Source organism: Metopolophium dirhodum, chromosome 7, assembly GCF_019925205.1.
Source record: "Metopolophium dirhodum isolate CAU chromosome 7, ASM1992520v1, whole genome shotgun sequence".
Lineage (NCBI taxonomy): Eukaryota > Metazoa > Arthropoda > Insecta > Hemiptera > Aphididae > Metopolophium > Metopolophium dirhodum.
Genome location: NC_083566.1, coordinates 35,147,172 through 35,156,421, shown reverse-complemented (window position 1 = coordinate 35,156,421; position 9,250 = coordinate 35,147,172).

Genomic DNA, 9,250 nt, shown 5'->3' with positions numbered 1-9,250 from the left:
TTGGATAAAAAAGCGTGAAAATTTAATGTAAGGCTCCTGATATATTGTTAAAACAGCAGTTGAAATATATTAAAAATACATAGTCACAGTTTTTTTTTATAAGCATTCAAAGTTCGAATTTTGACAAAGTTTATCAAATTTAAAATGAAATAATTATTTTGTAGTTAAACATTTATAAAATGTTCAACTTTTATAGCTAAAGATTGAAAAATTAAAACTAGGTTCCACGTAAATAGGTTATATATAAATTACTTTATTCACAATAATATCATCAAATATACTTGGTAATATCATAGGCTGACTGACCGTTTTTGCTCAAAATCGTTTTTCTTATACAATGGTGTTATATCATATAGAATTCAAATTTAACAACACCATCCATTACAGTGACCCACTTGTAATCAGCTACTGTATAGCAGAGCGACATCCACTTACCCACCTTTTTTACTTTTACCCCTCTCCCCACCAAAAAAAAAATATACTTGCCATAAAGTAGGTGTTGTTTAATTCTCTGTCATTGATATTCCTATTTAAATGTCAAAACATACAACTTATTACTTAGGTATAACGTCTTCTAAGTTATAAGACATAGGTACCTGATAATGTTCAGTGCAATTAAATTTATTAACTCGTATAAAGTAGGTAATAGTACCTGTTATATTTTATTCTTTTGTAAACCTAAAAAAATAGGGCATTTTAGAAAGGTTAAACATTTCATGCTTTGAGAATCGCTGTAGTTGTGTATACGGTATACCGTATACCTATTGGCTATTACCTATACTACCTATATACTATTTACTTTTAAGTTTTCAATTTTTTATACGTAAATAAATAGTAATAATAAGTAGCGAATTAATGATGTTTTTAGGGAGCGATGGCGGGGGTGTACTTATAAGAAATAATTTAACTGGAATTCATCAAAAATATCTAAAATATAGAATAGTATTTGATGAATTTTATGTATTAAATTTTTTAAATACTGCCAAGATAGGTAGGTTAGCATTATAGTATAGCTATAATCAAAAATATTATTATTAGTAAAATATAATACACTTTTGAACAAATATTTTGATTAATTATCGTTAATTTTTTTAAGTTTAAAACTATGAATTTGTGAACAGTAAAAAATGTTAACTATTTTTAGTAGGCATACGTATCATATAAGATTTTATACATATTATGTTAATTTGTAAATTATGTAGGTTAGGTTAGGTTAAGTTAACTGGACTATATATAGTTATTGAAATTTGAATAGGTAGTTGCCTCTACCTATTACCTTTATTTCTTATTAAAATAATAATTATAGAAGGCGTACATGATCGCTTGTTGTCGCTTGCGCATCACTATTGTTAATTTTGACTTTTTTGTAAGACATCGTTGCGCATCGTTCGATTTTTGGGTTATACATCGTTTGCGCATTGACCGTTTAAAAGGTCGAACATCATTTGCTCATCAATATTATTTAACAATAGAACTGAAAAAAAAGGTGTATACCAAAAACCACAAGTTGTTTTCTAAATTTCTAGTGGTATCTATCATTTACAACAGGCTCCTAAACGTCAAAAACTAGACTATAGTCTATAAATAACATACAACTTTTTACTAATAAAAAACAAAAATTTCGAGATTTTGGTGAGTTTTGTCAAAATCTGAACTTTAAATGCTCACTTAACAAAAACGTATTGCTATGTATCTTTATTATTTTTAAACATAACATTTTAACATTTAACATTTTTCATTAACTATAGGTATAATATTATATGGTGGTTAGATATGTGCATTGTTATGACTACAATTAAATTGAATTAATGCAATTCATTTTTAATTAATTGTATCTATTTATTACACGATATGACAATCATTGAATTTTCAATCAAAAATTATTTTTTTTATACCCTGTTAATTGAGCATGTTGATGTGCATATTATGATGTACGAACGTACGATAATTTGGTGCAGGTAAATAGACAATGCGCAAACGATAATCGGCCACTGATGCGCAAACGATGTACGATGTACATGATAATTAAGTAGGTAAGTAGGTACTTTGATTTTAGTAGCTTTATTTATAATTTTGATTTAGACTACAGAAGATGACTTTGTAAATCGTAGTAAGTATTTTAAGCTAAATTATATTTTTGTCACTTGTTAATTTATTGTATGATTGTTATATATTATACACTATACTACACTATAGTATTATAATTTATAATCCATAATAAATAATAATCTATGTCTACAAATTATAAAAAATAATCACTATTATTTTCATAAATTATAACTAATGAAAAATGAATAATATATATAAATTTAAATACAGCAATAGGTAAGTAAATAAAACTATCTATGCTTAGTATTTTCTGTAAAATGTAATATTCAAAGATAGATATTTTTTAAGAACTTTGAACTTCCAATAATATCAGCATAGATTAAATTAATATAAATTAAGATAATACTTTAAACAATATATTAAGTTTGATGAACTTAAAATTTTATTTATTCGTGTTAATTTATTATGCGGTTAGGTTATAAATTATAATATAACTGTTATATTTTACTGTATACGCTATAATATTTTCTTAACTTATTTAATAATATATGCGTATGCACTATGCATATTATACTGCAGTATATATAAGTATATTTTTATGGGGAGCCCTAATTTATTTTGTACTTAGGTATCTGAATTAGGGCTTAGCATTTATTTGTTCGGGTTTGGGGTTTTGGGTGTTCAAACATCAGAATTAAAAATTTAAACAAACGTTTGGATGTTCAATATTAATAACCTGTAATTATTCGGGATAATATTGGTCAATTATATCATATAATATGTTTATATACGAATATAATATAAATGTTAAAAATAACTATTTTATTAGTATCGCAATTACCTATTAATGGCTATTGGATTTGAATTACAGCAAATTAAGAAAATAGGTTTTCAGATAATTTTGAAAAATGAAAAGTATTGAGTATTTTTTGGTTTTGACCACCTATAAAGTAACAACTAGATTCAATTTGTTACCAGAACTAACCCCCAATCTAGTGAACCTACCGAATAATATTGATTTGCTGTCATATAGGGGATTTCAGTTTGGCGGTAATTTTAAAATTTTAAAAATCACGCGTAATACCTAACCTGTAAGCATATAATCTAACCATCTTTATAAAAATTACCTACCTACTTAAAATACAATTTACGGTCTATAATTTATATAAATAGATTTATTACGACTGGCTAATTTTTTTAGTGCTTAACACACGCCAGAAACTGTTTTATATTAATTATAATAATTATTTATTTACTTTATTTACTAAGTGATTTCTATAAAGTATTTTATGCGTAAAATTGCATCCACATGTTAATGCGTGTTATACTTAACATTTCATTCGTGGCCACAAATGTCAGTAATATTCTAATACATATTAAAGTAGGATATAAATATTTTGTATTACCCACCTACCTATCATCGGTGTATTATATTTTTGTTATTGTTAATTGTTATATCAGTTATACTATGCACATCGTAAATGTGTAAAATACGTCATCACTGACCAGTGACCACTATACAGAGTACAGACCAATGTGATCTCTGTGAAACAACGAATAAAATAATCTGCCGTAGCCCGTACGGAACCTATGTTATAATATTGTACAGTATTCAGTGTTATCTCGCGGTGTAAGACACTAGATGGTAGTACAGTTTTGTCAACATGTTATTCACCAAATAAAATATATTATATACAAATAATGTAGGTACCTATAGTGAAATAGTTTTAAAGAATACTTACTGCAGTTGTAGGTTAGGTAATTGATTACGCATTAGGTACCGGAGTCCAGAAGTCTCACATTAATTTGATATTCAATGGTTATTATATTATTATAATAATATGTGAAGTGATAATGTGATATTACTTATTAATTATTATTATTTATTAATGTATTGTGTAACACTGATAGTTCAAACACTATTATTACAGAAAACAAACAACATTTATTTCTCACAAATTACGGTTCACGTATCACGTTTGACAGATAAAAAAATATCGTCTTAATAAATAAAAGTAACACGTCAATTTTTAAATCGAACACAAGGTTATTTAATATTACTTTTATTACTATATTACTTTATCGTTAGGAGATTTTTGAGCTATCGAATTCTTCTATAGTACAACATAATAGTGTTCCAAAACGGATTTTATACCTAACTTTGTTGTGTTTTACTCCTAAAATTAAAAAATGTTAGTTAGAGGTATAATAATATAATAATTATAAATAGTAGGTACAACATAATTTCTTTTACATTTATTTTTATACCTAATACCATTAACTATACATAGTAATCAAATTCAGGGGCAGCGCTAAACTGCGGGGACCAGGGTGGGCATTGCCCTCCCAACATTTTGCCCCTCCTCTGCCCCACTATAATTTAATGTTGAACATTTTATTCTAATCTGAAAATTCATTTTAAATACTATAATATATAATATAGGTAATACTATCCTAATAATTTGTAATTGTTTATATTCATTTAATACTAATAACTAAAGGTATGTTGATATTTAGATATAATCATAGTAATTAAATAAAATAAATAATTCTAACATAATAAATTGCATTTATTGATTTTTATTTTAATAGGTAATACTAATATGTTGCATTGTTGCTATTTAGATACTCAAAAATTCCTCTCTGTGACTGTATTTGTTTAATTGTAATGAACATAAAATATGAATGTGCATACAACACATTTGTATGTCATAAGTCATAAAACCTTATTACAAGTTTACATAAAATATACTGTAAGTACCTACTTTAGATTATACCTTATACCTACTTTGGATTCCATATTATGTTAAAAATATGTTAGTAAATAAAGACATTTTATTAATTAGGTAATTATTTAATTATTTTTTTTTTTTTGATTATTTAGAAATATGGCATATTATACTCAAAACATTTTTAGCAATACTTTATGAATATATAATATAAGCAAATTAGTGGGTGATCATCAAGTGGTGGTTCATAAATACCCCATCAGAAAAAATTTTTTTTGTTTATAGTTTTATGTTTGTCTATATCAGGTAGGTACCGAAACTCCATCACTTATTTTTGAAGGAGTTTAAAAGCATATTTAATTTATCAGATTATCAGAACGTCATTTTTTATGTCTGTTGAGTTAACGGTCTTTTGATTAACCTCTATGAATTTGTTTCAACTATAGGTAGGTGTTATTATCAATGTGACAGTGTCTATCTGCGTTGATACTATTATTCAATATAGTACATTACGTTAACACGTTGTATATTTTTGAATATCTTATTTAAGAAATTTCCTTTAGATAATGTTAATCTTATAAGATAAATCTAGGACAATTGGTCCCCGCGAAAAATCATCGCATTAGTCCGCACGGTTTATAAGTTAAATACAAAATATTTTTTTAGCATAGTTAGTACCTAAGTATATATTGTAATGCTAGTGTTATTGTAGTGTTAAACTTTATAAGTTATAACTAAAGACCGGATTTATATTCTCTTAAAATACCTTAAATATGATGCTAATATTCTCGAAAAAACCTTAAAATGTTCTCATTATATTCTCTTAAAAATTCAAAAAAATATGCTAAAATATGCAAAATATACAAAAAAAAAGCAAAAATATGCAAAAATAATCAATAAACATCATTATATTTACTTTAATATGCATTTAAAATTTTTTTTTTTTCAATTTTATATTAATATTGAGTTAATTATTAGGTATTTAAAGTTTCGTATTCTAATGGAATATTATTGCACTTTAGTAAGAGTTGGAAATGATAAAATAAAAATTGTAAATGTTCAAAAAAATTTTTTCTGGGTACCGTAATATTAAAATTAAAAATAAATACAAATTTTTTCTCACAATTCACGAAATATTCCAAAATATGCTAAATGAGTTAAATATTCTCTAACCCATAAAATATTCTCAAACATGCAAAAAAAACTTTTTTCTATGCATTCAGAATTGAACAAATCATCCAAATTTTTTACTCTCATAAGACTGCATAGATCCAGTAACGATATGTAAAAACATATAAATCCGGTCTTTAGTTATAACTAAAGACAGGATTTTGCATATAATGCATGTTCGTATTTTTACATACAATTACATGCAATAAATGGATCCCCCCCCAAAAACTGATAATGACCATTCATGGTTCTAAAAACGTATACCCCCCCCCCCCCCCAAAAAAAAAAAAAAAAACCAAATTCCTAACTACGCCACTGATTTTCATCAATCATACTTAAATAAATAATATTACAAATTTGTATCCTGCATTTTTTTTTTGCATATTTTCTGCATATTTTCCATAAAAACGCACGTTTTTGCATAATAGTTACACATTTAAATTTTTTAATTTAATTTTATAATTTTATGTAGAATTATTTTATTTATGTTATACAATAGGGGAATTTGATGTGGTTTGATTGACGGGAGGGGGAAGTCACCCAATGACGGCACCCCGTGGAAATCGATTTAATCGAGTAGGTCTCTACACCAGTTCTTTTTCAGGCGCCTGGGTGGATTACCTGGAATTTGTTTGGAGTTGAGTGATTATAAGATTTGAGTGAGTACTGTATGTTTTGTGTGTTTTTTTGTAGGTGATCATAGCAAGATTATTTAAGGTTGGAATGCAAATGTCTTTATGAAGTGATTCATTGGTAATATACCGGGGCAGTGCCGCATTTAGACATTTTGCGCCCCGGTTTTGCAGCCTAACCACGGAAAATATTTGAGATAGATCCTCATTAACCTTTTAGATTTTGAGCAAAGAAAAGAATATTTGTTTTACAATGTGTGCTTTTTTTTCAAAAATATTGTTTAGTAATTGCTTGATCCTCTCTCCGCAAAGATTCATTTGAATTTATGTCCCTTAAACCTTGCTTATAATTCATCATAAAAATTGTTTTTTTTTAACATATTGAAGTAGGTACTTTATGAATAAATAAAATAAAATTATATAAAACTATGCAAATTAATATTTTATATTTTTTTGTATATAGTATTTTATAAAAATAATGTAACTATATAATATTAAATTAAAATTTTTCTTCTACTCTGTAGTGTTGCAAATTCTTGAATTACTTGGTTTAAGATTTTACATATTTTAAACTATTTATTTTTGCACATTTTGATTAGGTTAGGTTAACTCTGATTAATACATAGGTAGTTATAACTTATATTGTAACTTGTAAGTATAATTTATTACAACTGTTGAGGATTATTCACCAAACAAGTCTTGAATTTTTTTATAGGGCTGGGATTTTAATGCCCTTAAAAAATGAAAAAATGAACTAAACAAATGCATTTAAATTGTATTAATAATAACTTAAAAAATTGGAAAAAAAATTTTAAATTATACTACAATAATGTATTTTTTTTGATAATTTATTGTACGTTGTTACTTTTTAGTTTTTTATGCTTCTGTTTTCTTAATCATTCATTCTAAAATAATAATTTTAATATTTTAACTTGTTTTTGCTAAAAAATGTTGATAAAATTGTTATCGACGATAACTTGTACCTATGTATATATGTATGGTGTAATAAAAATAATAATTCATAATAGGTATATAACGGTGATAATTTTCGGAGAAAAGCCTAGCTATGATGAAATATATGAATATATGATACTATATATAATTTATTATTCGTGCTGTCGGCAGTTTGCCGAATGTTTCTTGTGAATCGCAACAATTTTCGTTCATTTCATGAAGAAATTGTGAAAAATGCTCTAAAAACTAAGAAAATACAAAATAAAAATACTTTAAAATAATCAGTATCACCAAAAACACATTTTATGCTCACGGATCAACGTAACAAAACATCAGAAAAAAAGATGACTTTGCATCAAAATCCCAGCCCTACTAATAAGTAATAAGTAATAAATAATAATTGTGTTGTAAAATAACACGCCGCACACGATAGCTAAATTTATTATACGCCGTATTATTATAACTAACTGATGTCTATTGACATAATCACAACTAATTTGGGAACTGTTATTAAGTATATTAATAATTATCGATCGCTGATAGCTATATTGCTATAAATACATTGGTTGATTGAATAATACATCTCAAACAGCCTAATACTATATTATAATAATACTATTAGATCATATACAATGATCTAAGATAATACTATTATATTAAATTATATTATATAGTACTGATTACTGTTATTAAAATAATTAAAATAATACAATTTTAATAATTCACAAGTAAACAAATTTCTGACCACAAAATTTTGGCGCCCCCAAAATACTGGCGCCCGGGGAAGTTGTACCCAGCGCCCCCCTAAAATGCGGCCCTGTACCAGGGGGATCCTGATATCAATCGTAGACATATAGAGTATAGACTGGAATGCCTGAATAGTTCTAGTATTTGATGGTTTGGCAGAACCCCAAAGTTGAATGCAATAGTAGCACACGGGTCTTAGAAGAGCCATGTTAATTTATTGTTCTTTTGATTTTTAATGAGAGCTTTGAGCGGAGGAAGGGTCGAAAAAGGCGAAGTCTCGAAATGAGAGCTTTACGATTGTTTTTTAAGTGGGGACCCATGTATGTAGAATTATTATATATAAAATTGTTCCACAACACAAAAATTAGAAATATTTTTAAAAATATAATATTACGTTTCCGTAGATCATTATTATTTATTACTTATTAGTTGGTAGGTATATCTAGAGAGTCTATATAAGAATATTATATAAGATACTAGCTAATCCCGTGCACTTCGTTTCCCGTTAAATTTATCAACTCTATATGACTCAAACTTTGTTCAATTCGTTATTTAATATTCGGTGTATGGTGTTCAAAATGTATCTTAACTTTTCTGTTGCCCGGAATAAAAATTCTGATTTGCAGCAGTATATTAACAGGTAGGCAATTTACCTGCGGTAGATCACGGACCCCGTGCTGTTAGTACGTAACTTTATAATTTAACTCTAAAGTATCAAAGTTATACCAAGAAAATGTCACTGAACTCCTCCTAAACGGCTGGACTAATTATGAATTCCGAGTCTGTCGACCAATATTTCCTCCTCGTCCACGAAGACGTGGCATTGTTTTATGTACGTAACTTATATGTGAGTATAATACGCTCAATATTTACGTAATTGCAATACATATAATATTAAAATACAGCTTACAAAAAAATTAAATGCATTGAATGAATACACTGATTTCACGGCAACCAATAATTATTATT